General features: G+C 43.1%; 1 long non-coding RNA gene across 3 annotated transcripts; it reads left to right on the top strand.

Annotated features, from left to right (window-relative positions):
* Positions 1 to 649: 649 nt before the first annotated feature.
* On the top strand, positions 650 to 17,588 carry LOC117355648. Of its 3 annotated transcripts, none has more exons than XR_004538424.1 (5): positions 650 to 701; positions 5,997 to 6,107; positions 14,046 to 14,131; positions 14,575 to 14,743; positions 17,213 to 17,588. It is a non-coding gene; the product is annotated as an uncharacterized LOC117355648 (long non-coding RNA). The 3 variants fall into 3 exon arrangements; XR_004538425.1 differs by lacking the exon at positions 5,997 to 6,107 and adding an exon at positions 925 to 1,113 and having other exon boundaries at positions 662 to 701; positions 14,061 to 14,131; XR_004538423.1 differs by lacking the exon at positions 5,997 to 6,107 and adding an exon at positions 925 to 1,233 and having other exon boundaries at positions 662 to 701; positions 14,061 to 14,131.
* Positions 17,589 to 19,008: the final 1,420 nt, after the last annotated feature.

The following is a 19,008-nucleotide window of genomic DNA, read 5'->3' as shown; positions in this document are numbered from 1 at the left end:
AGATATGCAGATGGGGGTGATCGGAGAAACGCCTCCATCTGCTTGCATGGATCGCGCATGCGCAGACCCATCCGAGCCACGACTTTTTTATTTTAACTTTAAACTTTTGCAAGCCTGTGGATTTAACCTGCTTTGGGTTAAAACCATGGGCTTGCACAGGCAGTTGGGGCAGGCATGTTCGGGACCCGACTCTCCTGCTCCTATCCATCGCCAGCGGCAGCAGCCTCTTCCCTCCTTCCCTTCAGTGCGAACCTGCGGGTTTAAAGCTGGTGCTGCACTGCGGTGTGCAGCCCTGCTTTAAAACCATGGTCTACGGGGAAGGGCAGAAGAGAGCAGGAGAGATCGGGGCAGAGCAGGGCGGCATCCAGCTCGGTTCCGCATCCCTACAAGTTCAATGAAAATCTCCAGTGCAGGGAAGGGTGGGCGAGTCGGGGCAGGCAGGCAGGGGGGTTTGGGTTCGGGGCAGGCAGGCAGGCGCATTCGGGGCTGCAGGAGATCAGGGCTGACAGGTTAGAAAGCAGTGCGGCAGAAAGCAGGGCAGTCGCAAAGGGCTTCAGCACCTGTTCCTCAGCAGTTGCTTTTTTTTGATTGGCCAGTACAGTCGGTGTTGCAGGGTTTTGATTAGTGAATCATGTCCCTGCCTACTTTGTAAGCAGTTGCCCTCATTTGCATGCGTGGATCGGAGGATGGTCGGCAGAGAGGTAAGTGAATCGGGCCAGGGTCCCTAAGGGGTCGCAAACCAATTGGTACCCGATCGGTTTGCTTTGTGAATCTAGCCAATAGTTCTTAACTGATTTTTGGCTCCAGGTGTTGGAATATAGTTTTAAATGCTCAAGGGGGATCATGTGATGCCATGTTTTGGGGAGGACGTTGATTTGTACCTCTCCCGCCGCCTTCCTAAAATCTCTGATTTTTTTCTCTTAGCTTTTGCTCCGATATCCACGCAACTTCCCCAACCCAAACTTTTAGAGTAATTCCACTATTCATAAGGCTTCTAAGGGAGTGAAGAAGGATCGTGATTGCACCCACAGGCCCAATGAGAAAATGGCGGTGCCCTCCAGTCCCACGAATTTGACAGTAAGCTCTGCCTGGATCGCCAAAATTACTGTGCAGGTGACAGCAGCATTAGAGACTGTCCTAAAAAAGCATTTGCTCCTGATAGATGCCAAATTGGTACAGCTACAGAATAAGCTGGCTGATGTGAACCGGGATCTTGTTACTTTCCAACAGTGGGTGAGTGCTACAGAGGATTGGGTGAGCGTGGTGTTGACTACACAACAATCTCAGCAGCGCTTGACAACTCTGGAGGAAAGGCTTGAAGATCTGGAGAATAAGACTCAACAAAATAATTTTCAGTTTGTTGGGTTCCCTGAAGCCCAAATAATTGTGCTCCCAAAACTAGGGAAGGATCCTGCCCAACCTAGCTCTTATCGACCTATTTTGAGACTAAACTATTGTCAAAGGTTTTAGCTAATCAATTTGTTAAGGTATTGCCCACGCTCTTCTGTGAAGCGCAGGTTGGTTTCATTCATGGTAGGTCTACTGCTAAGAAACTATACTGTAGAAGATTTTGACATCTTTGGAATATAGGTAACATCTGGGGATTTCATCCATGTTGATAAGCTTTGACACAGAGAAAACATTTGACCATGTTCGTTGGGATTACCTTTACACTACCTTACAGCACTGTGGGTTTACCAGGTGCTTTTGTCAGTGCTTAAGGTGTTCTATGCTTCTCCCAAAGCTGTTCTTTATGTCAATGATGTTCGTTCTTCACCATTTGAGATTTTTAGAGGTACCCGACAAGGTTGCCCTGTCACCTTTGCTCTTTGTTTTGTCAATTGATCTCTTTATTTGACATATTTACTCTAACTCTCATATCCGGAGAGTGCGGATTGGATTTCAATGTTTTAAGCTTGCTGTGTTTGCAGATGATATTCTAGCACATCATACGGCACCCTGTCAGTCCTGGGCTGCTTTGATGGAGAATATCTCAGAATATAGTGATTTTTCAGGGCTCCATTTAAACCTAACTAAATCTGAAGCGTTGGCATCTTCGGAGGAGTTGAGGCGTCAGTTGGGACTTTCCTTTCCACTTCGATGGGCAACCGGCTCTTTCAGAAATCTGGGAATTACCGTATTTTTCGCTTCATAAGACACACTTTTTCCACCCCCAAATAGGGGGTTGAAATAAGGGTGCTTGTTATGGAGTGAATACCCAACCCCTCCCCCCCGGTTACCTTTTTTTTCATTCTGGCGCCCTCCCTTGCTGGACGCGGCTGCCTGCCTGGTCCCCGCGAGCAGTGACGGCTGACAGGCTGCCTCCGAGTTCTGTTCTTTTCCCTTGCGGCAGAGCGACACACAAGTCTGCCTGTCCGGTCCTGCTCCACTTCCTGGTCCTGGCCTGGGAGGGGGTAGGCCTGCCTGCCTGCCTGCCTAGGGGGGGGCTGCCTGGGAGGGGGGAAGCCTGCCTGCCTGGGAGGGGGGAGGCCTGCCTTCCCTGTCCCTGTGTGCCTGCCCTGTCCTGGCCTTCCACTAGACCACCAGAGGGGGGACAGGGTACAGAGCCTGGCAAGGAGTGTGGGGTTGGGTGCAGAGCCTGGCAGGGAGAATTTGGTTCAGAATGTTATTTTTCGTGTTTTCCTCCTCTAAATCTATGGTGCATTTTATGGTCAGGTGCATCTTATGGAGCGAAAAATATGGTAATATACCACTTTCACCTAGGCTTTAGTACTTTTCTAATGTTGAGGCTCTTTTGCAACAAACAAAAACACAATTGCAGGATAGGAAAGATCTCCCTCTTTCACTAAAAGGACTCATTACCTTGAATAAAATGGTGATCTTTTCTAAGTGGTTGTATGTGCTTCAGACGTTGCCTTTAAGGCTGCTGAAGAAAGATCTATGTAGCCTAGACCAGTGGTTCCCAACCCTGTCCTGGAGGAACACCAGGCCAATTGGGTTTTCAGGCTAGCCCTAATGAATATGCATGAAGCAAATTTGCATGCCTATCACTTCCATCATATGCAAATCTCTCTCATGCATATTCATTAGGGCTAGCCTGAAAACCCGATTGGCCTGGTGTTCCTCCAGGACAGGGTTGGGAATCACTGGCCTAGACCAACTATTGGTTTGCTTCTGCTGCAACCATAGGAAACCCAAACTTAGGTTTGTATATTTGGTGGGTAACTGGCACCAAGGGGGGTTGGGGATCCCTCTTTTGGCAGATATAACCTGACTTGTTTGTTGTGCCACTTGTTTGTTGTGCCACTTGTTTGTTGTGCTTACTGAAGAGCAACACATGCCTCTTCAGCTGGAGGAAGCCTTATATGCTCCATATTCACTATATTCCTTATTGCATGTGCCTCATAAGTCTCTTCCTTTGGGTTTCCATCATAGTGTTTTATTGAATTTGTTGAGGGCATTACCCAGCCATCACAGATCAATTACCTATTCAGGGAAACCTAGCATTTGCACCTGGGAGGGAAAACATTACTTTTTAACGGTGGGAACGGTCAGGGTTGACTTTGGTAGAGCATTTGTGGAAGGAGTCTGGGTAGTTGCTGCCTCTTCTACACCTTCAGGAGGTATTGGGGTCTGCTGGGGGGGATATCTTTGCTTATTGTCAGATTAAACACTATATTGCATCATTACCATGGGATTCTCTTAGTTGGGGAATTGGGAGACGAGTGAGGGATTTTTTTGCTGGCATGGTGGATTTTGATTATTCTAGCTTGTCTTTCCGTAAGGCTTTGGTTCCTCTGGATCGCCGCCCGGACTTGTTGATTAAATATAATTGGGAGAAAGAGCTTCATTTGGACCTGGGTGCTTGGGATAATTTGAGGATTAGTAGAGGTATTCCCGGATTTGTGGTCAGTGCAAAATTGCGGGAATGTTATTTTCGGGTTCTCTATCGGGCCTATTTTATGCAGACCAGCTTTTTTAAGTGGGTGGTACTGCTAAGCCTCTCTGTATTAAGTGTGGTGGGAGCCCAACACGCTATCTCACTCTTTTTGGAGATGCAGGCATATTCAAAAGTTCTGGTCACTTATTGTATGTTATCTAGGCATTATTGGACTGCGCAGTCACGGGTACAGTTGAACAACGTTTATTGGATATTCCTGGGACTTTTGGGGGATTAGCTAAAGGAGGGGCCTTGGTGTGTCTCCTGGCTCCTAAGAGTATATTGCAATCCTGGATCTAGTCAAAACTGCCTTCTTATTGGTAATGGAGGAGTCAGGTTCACACCCTGGTCCTCTGTGAAGCCTGAGCTATAGAGGAATATTCTAAGAGATGGAAGCAAATTTTGCATATTTGGAGTGCTTATCTTGATTCTTTGAACCCCAAGGGCCGGAGTCTCATATTGAACACATTGTAGTGGTAGGGCTGGCGCTGGCCCTGGTGAGGGAAACCTCTTGGGATAAGCAGTTCCCCCCCCCCTTTTTAAAGTTAGTTGGGGGGGGGATTAGTCCTGGAGGCTATAAGAATCAAAACCTCTGGATTGATCTCTTCTGTATTTTGATTTGAATTGCTGGAGGGAGGGTTGATTGGAGGGGATCCTTTCCTGTACCCACTGATGACCATGCCTATATATTTTTTCTGGTATTCTGGATCTATTTTTTTTGGTCTTAGTATCGTATATCATCTGTCTGTGATTCTGGATACTTGACGAAAGACTAACCTATCATGAACAAATTAGTTCAGTAGTCCAGAAATGTTTTTGCCAACTGCGTATGATATGCTCACTTTCAAAGTTACTGGACTCGTCAGCTTTAAATATCTTAACCCACTCACTTGTCTTGATTATTGTAACACACTCTATAAGGGTATTACCCTTAAGGAATTATGACGTCTACAAATAGTGCAAAACACCTCCATTAAAATCATAGCCAATACAAGAATATTCGACCACATGACCCCATTACTAATCAAAACCTATTGGCTACCCGTGGAACACCGAATAACATACAAAATCCTATTATTAACTTTCAAAACCCAAACCAGAATTCATCCCACACAGGAAAGCTAGGGAACTCCCTCCACTTCAAAATCACTGAGCTCTGGAACAACCTTACCTCCCCTCTTCGGAACTTGAGCTCTCTCCAAGTTTTCCGCAAACATCTGAAAACCTGGCTTTTCTCAAAAAATGTAAGTCTCCCTCCAACTTAGGAATCAAGGAAACTCTTATATCTTGGCATCCCAAGTCCTCTAAATTTTCTTCACACTTCTACCTCTAACCCTCTGTTGTAGTTCCTTCCTATTTCTCCTACTGTAAACCGCGTCGAGCTCTACGAACATGGAGATGATGCGGTATACAAACCTAAGGATTAGATTAGATTAGATCAACAAAATACTGATACCTTATGTTCCTCAAAGAACTCTCTGTTCTGTTTCACAAAACCTGCTTTCCATACCCTCCTTAAGACACATCAACACCATGCGTAATAATAACTTTTCAGTTACTGCTCCTTCGCTTTGGAACTCTGCCCCAGCCCACTTAACTCTGCCCCAGCCCACTTAAGAGAGGAAACAACCCTTAATCACTTCAAATCAAAGTTGAAAACCTTTCTGTTTCAAGATGCCTTCGGGCCATAACCGTCCTCTTAAGGAGATTCTCCGCCTTCAATTCTTTTAGCCTACAATTTATGGTTTTCCCCTCCCTCTCATAACTTCTCTTCTCCTTTCTGTACTTTAATACGTTGTAGTTCTCCCCCTGTTCCTTTTGTTTTCCATATGTTTTCCTTCCTTGTAGTTTGTCTCTGTATTAATTTGTATAAATTAATGCTTGTTTTTTAAGCTTTTTGTTATACTATGAATGATGTTATACCCTTTTGTTATTTTAATATATTTATTAGATGTACATCACCTTGAAGCCTAATTTGGCGGTATAACAAACTTTTAATAAATTAGAAAGATCTGGGAGGGAAGGGTAGAACGTGTTTATTAACCAGGAATTATTGGAATGTTCATGTGGTTGCTGTTACTGTATTTTATTCCAGGGTTTCTCAACCTGCGGTACGCATACCCTAGGGGATATGCGGGCTGACCATCCTCGACCACTGCCGCCCGCAGCCCACTTGCCACCACAACTCCAGGAAGGAAAGGGCCAGGTATGTGCAGCAATTGCACGCCGCCGGCCCACAAGCCTTCCCCTGACGTTCTGCATTACTACTAGAATGGTCTCGGCTTGGTCCAGTTTAGATAAGTTTTCCGGGAAGTCTGATATTTGTTTGCAATCTAATTTGTCTACTAGTTTGGATATCCATGGCTGGTTAGCTACCAGTCTGTGATTGGAGAAGTTTTCTAGGTTTTTTTCTTTATTCTTCAATATGGACTTGATGGAGAGTTTCCATTTAAGTGGAACTACTCCAGACTGTAATGAGTTGTTGATGAGATCTGCGAGGTGGTTGCAATGCATATGAGACTACATCACCCACAATGCCTATTTTACACACCATTACAGGAAATGACTGTAGCATTAAAGTTCTATAAATGAGAATAGAATTAAACACATCTTACAGCTGAGTCATAAAAGTAGTGCAGGGCTGCCAGGGGCATAACAATTATAATAAGTCTATTTATTATGTAGGCATGAATCAGGGCCAAAATTCTACTTTAGATATATCAAGGTCTTCAGTACACAGCACTTCAGGCAGTAGAATAAAAGAGGAGGGGGGGGGGGGGCTAACCTTGTGCTCAAGGCCTAATGCAGTTCAGTCACAATAACAAGAGGGAAAAATGTATTAAACCTTATTCAGTCTGGTACTGGTCACAAAGGAAACTGATGACTTCACTCTCCGGATCAAATTAAAATAGAATACTGTTACTGGGGCTTGAGGAGACCTCTGTCTAGACAAGATATATATTGAATAAAAACAGGCAGTCTCAGTCTGTTACAGGACTCTTCAACTGTGCAGTCTCTAGGTTTGGGATTTTTATTATTTTTTTTTGGTTCAGTAATATTTATTGTATTTTGTAAACAAAGAAGAAAAGGAAGTACATAAGAATACATTATCTGTAAACTAGTGTTTAAGCCCGTTACATTAACAGGTGCTAGAATATATGTCTGTCTGTCTGTCTTTCTTTCTTTCTCTCTCACTCCCATTGTCTATCTTTCTTTCTATCTCTCTCCCTCCCACTGTCTGTCTGTCTGTCTTTCTGTCTGTCTCTCTCCCTGGCCCCCTGTCTGTCTTTCTTTCTTTCTGTCTGTCTCTCTCCCTGGCCCCCTGTCTGTCTGTCTGTCTTTCTTTCTTTCTGTCTGTCTCTCTCCCTGGCCCCCTGTCTGTCTGTCTTTCTTTCTTTCTGTCTGTCTCTCTCCCTGGCCCCTGTCTGTCTGTCTTTCTTTCTTTCTGTCTCTCTCCCTGCCCGCTCTCTTTGTGTGTCTGTCTTTTGTTCTCATGCGCTGAGATGCTTCAGCTCCAGCCCCCTTCTCCCACCTACCCTTGAATCATTCCTTTTGCCTCCTCCCCATACTGAACAATTGCCAACCACAGTCCAGATTCTGAGCGTCGGTTTGCCTGCTTCCGTTATTTTTGTGCTCACCTTGGTCCTGTTATACGGAGTGAGGGCGGGAGGGGGAGTTGCCGCTGTGGTCGCCGCCTCCGTGCGTCTGTGCGTAAGGTTCCTCCGCATGCGCAGTAGAAGGAGCCAGCATCGCTGAGGGAGGGCAATGGGGAAACCGCTGCTGGCTCCTTCTACTGCGCATGTGTGACATGGAAGCATGGATCACGGAGGAAGGGATCATGGAGTTTGAAGTGCACATGCGTGCTAAGGGTTTTATTAAGATAGATATCATAACAATCAAATATCATTTCATTCTGTGCTATCCCTTGCTTGTTTTAAGAATACGTTCCTTTCTATTTTAATTGTAATTTTGCAAACCGTTCTGCTATTGCCTAAGGAAGGGCGGTATATTAAATAAAATGAAACCATAAACCATATCAGAATAGGAAGAGCATGGCAGAGAAAAAAGGGTTGGGAGCATAACACAGCCCCTGTAACAAACAGTACTGTGGAAAAGGGACCAAAAATCACCTTCTGTCTCTTATCAGTCCTTTGCAGTACTGCAGATCATCTTTGACTGACCCTTTCTCTGAGCAATATATGAGGGAAGGGATTTTTCATCTTTTAATTTAATTTAATTTCCATATTTATATTCCGCTTAACCGCAAAGTTCCAAGCAGGTCAAAATAAGAGATAATACAATATCATAATAAGTTACAAACAATTACATTTGTGTTGTCTATTCCGCCAATAACTTTTGGTTTTAGGTGGATTACAAAAGAATTGGTCTGGGCATACATTACATTACAGATTTCTGTTCTGCCATTACCTTTCGGTTCTAAGCGGATTACAAAAAGAATTATGGAAGAAGGATTACAACGTTAGATCAGAGATCGTTTCCAAGAGAGGGATAAGAAGGATCAGGGGTTGGGGGAGGGGATGGTAAGAAGGAGTATTCATGGTATTAAGCTTTATTAAGGGATTTATTGAAGAGTATAGTTTTTACTTCCTTTCTGAACATCTTGTAGTCTGGGGTTGTTATCAATAGGTTGAAGATTTGGTTATCTATTTTTGCTGCTTGAGTGGCTAGTAGGCCGTCGTATAGTTTTTTCCGTTTTACTTCTTTGATTGGGGGGTAAGTAAATGGAGTGTGTGTTTTTCTATGTCTGGTAGAGGTGGTTTGGATGAGGCGGTCATTTAGGTAGATTGGGCTGTCTCCATTTATAGTTTTAAATAGTATACAGTAGAATTTAAATTGTATTCTTTCCTGGATTGGAAGCCAATATGAGTTGATGAATGCCTCAGTAATGTGGTCATGTTTCTTCAATGAGTAGACGAGTCTCAGAGCTGTATTCTGAATTGTCTGTAACTGTTTAATCATTATTGCAGGGCAGGGGAGGTAGAGGATGTTGCAGTAGTCTAGGATACTTAGGATTAGAGATTGTACTAAGAGCTGAAATTGTGTTTTTTCGAAGAATTTTCGGACTTGTCTAAGGTTTCCCAGTGAGATTACAAGATAGATAATTAGAAGAAGCATTAGGGTCTGGGGATAAATTGAGAAGGTTAGACAAAGTTCCTGAATAACTTGGGGGTCCTTTTACTAAGGCCCACTAGCTGTTTTAGCGCACACTATATATTAGCATGCGCTAAACACTAACGCATCCATTATAGTCTATGGACAGGTTAGCGTTTAGCGCACACTAAAATGGCTAGCGCACCTTAGTAAAAGGACCCCATGGTTTTAAATTCTCTCCTGAAAGTTTTGTAGTTGGACGTTGTGATTAGCAGGTTGCAGATGTGGTGGTCTAGTTTCTTAAAATATAGGGGTCCTTTTACAAAGGCGCAGTAGCGGTTTAATGTGCGGAATACCGCGCATTTAAACCACCTGCCGCGCTAGTACCTAACGCCTACATTGACGAGGTGTTAGGATTTTAGGCTGACGCGGGGGTTAGCGCGTGATGAAATATCCGACGCGCTAACTCCTGTAGCACACCTTGATAAAAGGAGCCCATAGTCTTAATATCCACCCTACTTAGTCAAAGATATTTCTCGAATAATTATGGGCTCCTTTTATTAAACTGCAGTAGAGATTTCTACTATGGGTTGACGAGGTAAATGTTCCAATGCTCTTGCACCTCCAGTCACACCGTTAAGTCATCCAGATCACAGAGAACCAACCAAACAGGTCAGTCTGCAACCAGTTTGGCCGCAATTCTGGCTAGAGCCAAAGCAAATGCTGTGAGGACAAAGGCTTGCTTTAACTAGCAAGAAGATGACCTACCGAGAGAGAAACGTACGATAGAGAAAGAATGACTGAAAGAAGAGGCTGAGGCCAATGCGCGCTGAAAAAATGAAGATGTTGTTATATAGTGCAAAAAGGCAGAGATTTGCCTTGAAGATGCTCCAGCAAGAGAGAGAAACAGCTGCTATTGAGGCAGAACCCATGCCCCTTGCCTCTGAAGATCCCAGTCAGCGGACCATAAACTATGTACTGGGTCATGCCCCGGTACCTACTGGTGCACAGGCGCAGCCCAAACCAAAAGAGTTCTTGGATTTGAAGAACACATGTTTATCTTCACTAGTGCCTGCAAGAAATAAACCCATGGTAATACTTACCCTAGACGCAACCAGCCACCACAGTGTTCCACATACTTGGATGCATACATAGTAACATAGTAAATGATGACAGATAAAGACCTGAATGGTCCATCCAGTCTGCCCATAAGTTGCACCCATTAAAAAATACATGATTAAATTAACTTGTTTCTTTTTTTATATTTCTGGGTCATAAACTGTAAAGTCTGGTATTGTCCTAGGTTCCAAATGCTGAAATTGCCATCCAAGCTCACTCCAGCCTATCCAACCGTCCTGTTGTTTGCAGGATATATACCATAAAGTCTGGCCAGTAATATCCTCATGTTCCAAGTTAGTGGAGTTCCCTTCGATGCCCACCCCAGCCCATCCTACACCAAATCACCATATATGGGATACAGACCATGCAAGTCTGTCCAATACCGGCCTTTGCTCTTTAATTTACATCCTTTGTTTTCTAATTAGAGATCCTCTATTTTTATCCCACACTTTTTTAAATTCCATCAGTTTTCCTCTCTCCCACTTCCCTCAGGAGGGCATTCCAGGCATCTACCACCCTCTCCGTGAAGAAGAATTTCCTAACATTGCTCCTAAGTCTTCCTCCCTGTAACCTCAAATTATGACCTCTAGTTTTACCATTTTTTCTTCTCTGGAAAAGACTTGGTTCTATATTAATACCTTTCGAGCATTTAAAAGTCTGTATCATATCTCCCCTGTCCTTCCTCTCCTCCAGAGTATACCTATTTAGGTCTTCCAGTCTCTCCTCATACTTCTTTTTGTTCAAACCTCTCACCATTTTTGTCACCTTACTCTGGACCATTTCAAGTCTTTTTATATCCTTCTCCATATAAGGCATCCAAAACTGAATACAATACTCCAAGTGTGGCCTCATCAATGACCTATACAGGGGCATAAGCATTACTTTCAGCTCTTGCTTCAAATACACGTAACGAAGAAGACACTATGTTTCAGCTACAGAGCCCGGCACCAAACAGAGATGAAGCATAAATAGGAGTCGAGCATCCACTCTCACAGAGGACATTGGTTCACATCCCCTGTTCATGCAGGAGCCACCTGAGCAGCCATGCTCTGAATCAGCTCTCAAAGGAAGCAAAGCAAGCAGCCAGCCAGTCATTGGACAGATCCCACAGTGCCCAACCAGAGATGGTTTCAAATATTTAGCACAAAGCTTCAAACTCAGAAAGCCTCACAAATTACTTGGCTTGCAAGGATCTGAAGGCCACAGGATTCACCCAGTTCAATGACAAACCCGAGCATTTCAGGGCATGAAAAACTGAGTTCTAGGATGCCTTAGCAGGAGATCAACAAGCTGCTGCATTGGCTGGGCAAGGAGTCAGCTAAGCATGTGGAACAGTTAGAGCATTTACAACAATATTGCAAAAGGATTACAGGAAATGTGGAAACAACTTGAACAGTACTATGTCAGCCCAGATGTTGTAGAACAGTGGTTCCCAACCCTGTCCTGGAGGAACACCAGGCCAGTCGGATTTTCAGGATAGCCCTAATGAATATGCATGAAGCATATTTGCATGCCTGGCACCTCTATTACATGCAGATCTCTCTCATGCATATTCATTAGGTTTTCCTGAAAACCCGACTGGCCTGGTGGTCCTCCAGGACAGGGTTGGGAACTACTATTGTAGAGGACTCACTGTTCACCAAGCTGGACAAGTTCCCAGACATAACCACAAGAGATAACCATAAGCTGCAAGAGTTGGAAGAACTCCTTTATGAGAGGCAGCAAAGACAAGTAGTACTTCCCAGGTCTCAACCAGTTGGATACTGCCTGGGGCATGAAACCAGTCATAGCCAAATTGACATATGACATCAGGGAAAAGTGGTCAGCGCTTGGCACAAGATATGAAGAAGAAAACCTAGGAAAAAATCCTTCCTTTCACGTCTTTGTGGAGGTTCATAAGAGACATCACTAAGAGGAGAAACAATATCTGCTACATGGGTGATTCACCTGAAGCAGCCAAATCGAGATGAACCCCGAGAAGAGCCCTATGAATATAGCAAAAAAATAATATCAGAATATAAGACAGAGATGGCTCCCTCAGTATTTCCACCAAGGAACCTTTCTCCCATCACAGAGAGAACTGAAGACCACAATCGACAATGCTCCATATACAATGCTCCCTATCCTCTCAACAAATGTCAAGATTTCAGAAAGAAACCCTTGAAAGAGCACTAGGAGTTACTCAGGAGGTACAGAGTCTGTTACAAATGCTGTATCTTTGCAAGCCACCGTTCTACAGACTGTAAAGTGATGACCTAGTGCACAGAGTGCAGCAGCAACTAACATGTCTGGGCCTTATACCCAAATATTGCAGATCTAAGCCTCCTGGTTGTCATCGTGCTGAAACCTTTCACCCAATGTGTGGTGGTGAAAGCAAGCAAGATGCTAGGAATTATTAGAAAAGGGATCAACATAGGAACATAAGAATAGCCTTACTGGGTCAGTAGCCCAGTAGCCTGTTCTCAAGGTGGCCAATTCAGGTCCCTAGTACCTGGCCAAATCCCAAAGAGTAGCAACATTCCATGCTACCAATCAGGGCAAGCAGTGACTTCCCCCATGCCTTTCTCAATAACAGACTATGGACTTTTCCTCCAGGAACTTCCTTACTTAGTGTTTCTCTGAATGTCATTCATTAGCATATTTTTGGATGCCGTCTTTGTATCTATAATGCTTTTTAAAGTAAAATTACTTTATATTTTCCTCTTTTCTATCTTTATTGATTTTCAAACTTTGATAGTGCAATACAATTATTTTCCTCTTAATAGTGAGTTAGCTACTGTGACAATGGCAGTTAAAAGATACAACTTTGTACACTTGTAATGGTCCTGGCAGGGTTTTCTGGGACTCTTGATGTACCTCTACACACATACACACACAAACCACTGGTAAAGGTGTAAAGGAAACTTTTATTTGTTCACAGACCTGGCCTGTTTACAGCACAGGCTCGGGGATGACACCATAAACTCTTAATTCTACTCTTTCCTCCCTGGGGTCTCTTCTCCACCCACACCAGCTTACCTTCAGCTAGGCAGCAATTACTCCGATACCATCTACAATATATATCCAGCTTTCACCTTGCAGGTCTCTCCCATGCATTCACAGGGTGGCACTGTTTCCCAGGGCTTTGCTCTAGCCCCCAACTAGGAAAGCTCTCTTCTTCTAGAGACCTCTCTCTCTTGGGGACCTCTGTCAAATGAACCCAACCTGGGCAGAAGTATTCCTCTTTGTCTGGGTCCTGCCCCTGTGACTCAGCAATTATTCCATCTCCTGTAAGGTAGTTCAGCTCTAAGCTGCTGAGCCCAGTGCATCTTGGGACCTGTAGTCTATCCTCTCTCTGTCTAGTGCCTTCTGCTGCCTGGTGGTATAATAATCATATTGGCAAGGGAAAACCCCTTAATCTATCACAGCACTCTTTTCTCAAATTGTAGCATCATTTTTGATTTAGTGGTTTATCAGTTCTCTGCTATGCATTCATTTTAATGATTTTGTTCTCTTCAAACATATAATAGTTTTTTTTTATTATCTGACATACCAGATTTATAAGTATTATATCCTCTTAATGAAACTTTTTGACAATAAAATATTTTTAAGGCCCTCTTTTACTAAGGTGCGCTAATCGATTAGTGCGCGCTAAATGCTAACACGTGCATGTTAGTCTATGGATGTGTTAGCGTTTAGCGCACACTAATTCAATTAGCGCATGCTAATTGGTTAGTGCACCTTAGTAAAAGAGAGGGTAAGTCTTATTTTTGGTCATTTTATACATTGATTTAATTTTCATGCGTGGTAATGCTCATTGTGTTGTATCAGTTGTTCTTCAGTTTTTGGTATTTTTATTGCATATTTTGTTAATAATGGTTATTATTGATCTATTTATTTTAAACTTTAAGCTTCATTTCTCTCTTTGTGATAGAAAACTTTTTTTCAGAATGGATGCTGATATTGTTTTGATGTAATTGACAACAGAAGATTATTGATGTCCAACTTATATCTTGGAAGGTATTTATGAAAGATCCATGGTGTTATTACTAAATATATTCAGTAACTATTAGATGGGGAGGGGATTGACTGTTTTGTAACACTGCTTCTTAATATTTTCTATATTTTTAATATTCAAATATTCTATTTGGTTATAGACTATGGGATCCTTTTACGAAGCCGCATTAGCGGTTTAACTCGCGTAATAACCCGCGCTGAACTGCCGGCCGCGCTAGACGCTAACACCAGCATTGACCTGGCGTTAGTTCTAGCCACGTAGTGCGGTATAGCGAGCGCTAAAAAGCTGTGTGCTCTAAAACCGCTAACGCGGCTTTGTAAAAGGAGCCCTATATTTTCTGTCTGGGCATTATTTGTATTTTATTTTCATTTGTTCTGTATTGTTACACTTGTTCTTCTTGAATGTAAATGTTTTATGTTTAATCTAAATGTTTTGCTGTTTGTAGACTCCTAAAGAAGGTACCATACTTTTAATGTACCAAAACGCTGACAGCATTGAGCCATTTGAGTGATCATCTGCTGTTTCACAATACGGAAGCATGTTGTCTACTCCCACTTTCATTGTGTGTGAATTTTGAAAAATCAACCAGCTCGTGCCAATTGAGGAATTGAGGGGTAAGTGTGAAGTGCCAAGGTGAAGGTTCACCTTGAGTATTCAATAGCCTTGAACCAGCCCGGGGGGGGGGGGGGGGCGGGGGGAAAGCACTTTTCATTGTGTCAAAAAGTATAGATTTGCCTAGGGAGTGCTTAAATATGATCCATTCGATCTAGAATTATCAATCCATGAAAATAAACTATTTATTGCTGCATTATTGTGAAAAGCATGCCAGTACCATGATCATTTTGGGGCAAGATCAAGGCATTTCCCATATAGAGGGTCACTTATCTTCATGAGATTACTTTCCAGTGTCTCGCAAACTTTTTCGAGCCGGGGCACACTAAACCTAGTGTCCCCGGCTCAAGACACCAAGAAGTGTGCTGGTGTCGGCGTGATGACGTTACGCGCATGCGCAAAGGCCCTTCAAATGGGCCTTGTGCCGAGAGGAGAGAAGAGCTGGCGAGCTAGAGAGAAGAGCCAACAGAGAGAAGAGATACCGGTGTCGGGAGATTGCTTACAGGATGTGCCTCACTTTATGAGAGGCACGTCTTGTAGACAGTCAGCTGGCGCCGGCATCTCTCCTCTTCCCCAGTGTACTGCGGCACACCTGAAATTTCAGGAGGCACACTGGTGTGCCATGGCACACAGTTTGTGATACACTGTTCTAACCACTAGGCCACTCCTCTTCTTTTGATGTCTGTCCAGAAGGCAGAGAACTTAGAAAAGGTTATGGAGGAAGAAAGTACAGAAGAACTGAAGCAGTGAGGTAGTGGCATAATGCTGGATGGTGTGGCATTCATTCCAGGAGGATCAATCCATACCCCCACACAGCTTCCAGGTGAAAGGAGACGTATGAAATGGTGACTCTGCCAGCTCTGGCACATGGAGGGACATTTTTCATATGATGTCCAAATTCGAGTTTGGATGTTTTGCAGAAGATGCACAAAAATCCAGTATCAAACATGCTCATTTTCAAAACTGTACAATGTCTATCTTGGTTTTTGTTTTTTTAGTGGACGTTTTTCTAATGTACGTTTATCTTTTTGAATAATTTCCAAAAACACATCCAAAAGAAAAGTGCACAAAAAAAGCCACTGGGAAATAGGAAGGGCCAACATTTTTAATAGACTGGCCATACAGTCCCAGCAAAGCACTTAAGGGACACTGCAATGAACTTCACATACAAAAGCACAGGTACAGATCTCACTATAATCCCCTTATATTGTATGGTAAGCCCTCCAAAACCACACAAATAGTCCTTATGCCTGCAGGTGTAACCTATATGTAGGCGCAAGTTTCAAGTTTTATTTATTTGCTATCCTGTCCATTGGAGATCCTTCTAGGTGGCTTACAATCTTAATTTAATTAAACACAAGCAGTAGGTACAGTATGTTTTGGGTGGGTTTTGGTGGGCTCACACTCTCCACCACAAGTGTGGTTAGAGTGAGGTGTGGGTCTGAGTCCCCATCTCTATAGTTCCCAAGGGAAAAGCCCACTAGGCTACTCCAGAGATAAGCTTGCTGCTCTTCTAAGACTGGCCATAACATCTGAAGCTATCTTACAGGCACTGTACGTACATGTACTGTTTCATTCACATCTTTGAGGGGGTGGGAAGGAGTCAGTGACCCTCCAGTAGAGCACCTTTTTGGCATTTATTCATTATTAAAACATGTCTAGCATCAGACATCCAAATTGTGCCCTGGATGAATTCTTACATGTTTGATTATGGCAGAAAAACATTCAAGCCATAAACCCACCCTAGTCCTGCAGAAACCATGCCTCTAACATGCCCCCTTGAGATGTTGACAATAAAAATCTGAATGATTCATCCAGTCTGCCCAACATTCATGATTAAATTGTCTTTTAGTAACTGCAGCACGGCTATGGAATAAGTCGCCTAGTGTAATGCGTTTATGTAAGAGCACGGAACAACTTCATAAATTGCTTAAGACTCATCTGTTCGTACAGGCTTTTTATGACAGATGAATTGTTATGTCAGATGAATTTTAAAATGATTTCTGATTGTGTTTTATTATAATGTTTTATGTGTATCTGAATTATTATGTTTGTTGATTGGAACTCGCCTAGGAATTAGGTGGGAGAAAAGTTTTTAAAATTAATAAATAAATAATATATTTCAAGTGTTTAAATGTCTGTATCATATCTCCAACAAGCAGAAGGCCAACCATCTATTTTAGACCAACTGCTTATAGAAGACCTGGGACTATAAGACTATAGGGAGAAAAAGACTTCAATTGCTCCAGGCAACAAGGCGTTAGAATGTTCTGACCTTGTCACCAAACAGTTGGTCTAGAATAGGTGGGCTGGTCTTCTACTTGTTGTTGATATTAGTCATTTCAGACTAATTATTTAGGCGTTCACAGTTTTGTATCTTATCTCGCCCATCTACCCTATTGACATTAGAAAGAGATCTGCATACTGTAACTTCCTGTAGGGCCTTTTAATCTTACAATCTCCATCTGCAGGCACCCTGTTTTATTAGAACGAGAACTGGTTTTTGTCCAAGTGGTGTCCTGAGGAGGTAATCTCAACATATTGAGGAGGAGGAAGGGGCCTGCTTTGACTGAGGACACAACAGCAAAGATACAGTCCAGGATGATAGGTGTGGTTGCACCCAGAGTAATAGCAAAAAGACCACAGTTTAAGAGGGACGTGAAATGCTAATAGATGAGCTTTGCAGTCAAACAAAAAAAGAACTGTTGACCCGAAAGTCATCCTGTCAACCAAATTGCACTTCAAGCTCAAGGCTAAAACTGCTTAAAAGTGCAACCACAGCAGGACTATCATAATTGTTCCCTTCTATAGCAACCTATAGGCCCATTTTTTTTTTTCAAGCTTGCTATACCATTGTGCCTTGTGCATTATGAAATGTACAAAAATGCTTGAAAACCACTTGACAAATTTTCATTTGAAAAGACATCTTAATTGTACTAATAAATATGAAATCATGTAGGGGGTTTAAAATGTGTGTAGGTGTCTTTTTCTTTTCCAGAGAGAAGTGTGGAATGACGTATTATAGCTCAAAAGCCTTTAGGTGAATTTGTACATTTTCTCATCCTTGTAGCTGAGCTCTTTATCATGCAGACTAAAATGCTAAGATCTAGTCTGAAACACTATTTCAGCCTGCCCACTAAAGCCTAATTAGTATGTGGCACGCCTTCTTTAGCCCAAGCACAGATACTAATGTCTTCTAGGACCAATTTAGCATGCCAACTAATAGCTCTCATTCTTCGGCCTACTTCCAAGCATTACACTGTTGTGGTCTGATTGTATAAGAGATGCCTATATTAGGCATCACTAGGCACCCTAATCACTAGTGACACCTAACCAAAATTTGCATGCAACTTGTTTTTTAATGAGTTAAATGGCATGGTAGTTGTCCACCGATGCAAAATGTAGAAGCCCAAAATCCAACCCACACCAAAGATCAGTAGCAGTGTATACGTGAGCAGAATTATCTAGCTGAACTAGATCATATGGGGAAGAAGAGAAGGACCCCAAACAAGGGAACACACCCTGAATATTATCACTGGTCCTTAGACTCTTTAAGTTATTTTTTCTGTATTTTAATATTTTAGTGTTAAATCTTCACCAAAAATAATGGATAGATAGTGCAGCAATAAAACTATTTAAAGAAACACTTAGGGCTCCTTTTACTAAGGTGCGCTAGCGTTTTTAGCGTGTGCTGCAGATTAGCGCGCGCTGCCCCCCCCCCACGCTATGTGTAAAAACTAACGCCAGCTCAACGGTGGCGTTAGTGTCTAGCGTATGCGGCAATGCAGCGCGCGCTAAAACCGCTAGCGCAGCTTAGTAAAAGGAGCCCTTAGCTTTAGACTCCCAATGGAGAATCTGCTGTCCCACTCGTGGCTTCCCCAGGGGTTTAGTTCCTCTTAATCCTGAGTCACAGGTACCATCCAATTCTCAACAGCGTTTCCTTAACACAGATACTATCCAGTTTTCACCAATGTGTTTGAAACCATATTCAGGCTTAACTATTGTCGGCTCATTGGCTGCCCGTAGGCAAACATTGTGTCTTCAAGGGCCTGATGCTAGTGCTCAAATCCTTGCATGACATGGTGCCAAGGTACGAGATGACTAAACTTCCTCCTTACATGCCAGACTGGTTCCTCCGCTCCCAGGATGAAATAAGCCTCAAAATGCCCCCAACTGCAAAAGGCCAAATGATGGTCCTACTCCCATTTCGTACCAAGCCACTGGAATCGACTGCCCCCTCAGATCAGATCCCTCAAAGGACTCCTCC

This window comes from Geotrypetes seraphini, chromosome 2 (assembly GCF_902459505.1).
Source record: "Geotrypetes seraphini chromosome 2, aGeoSer1.1, whole genome shotgun sequence".
Classification (NCBI taxonomy): domain Eukaryota; kingdom Metazoa; phylum Chordata; class Amphibia; order Gymnophiona; family Dermophiidae; genus Geotrypetes; species Geotrypetes seraphini.
The sequence above is the reverse complement of the archived record's forward strand: the minus strand, read 5'-3'. Positions and strand labels throughout refer to the sequence as shown.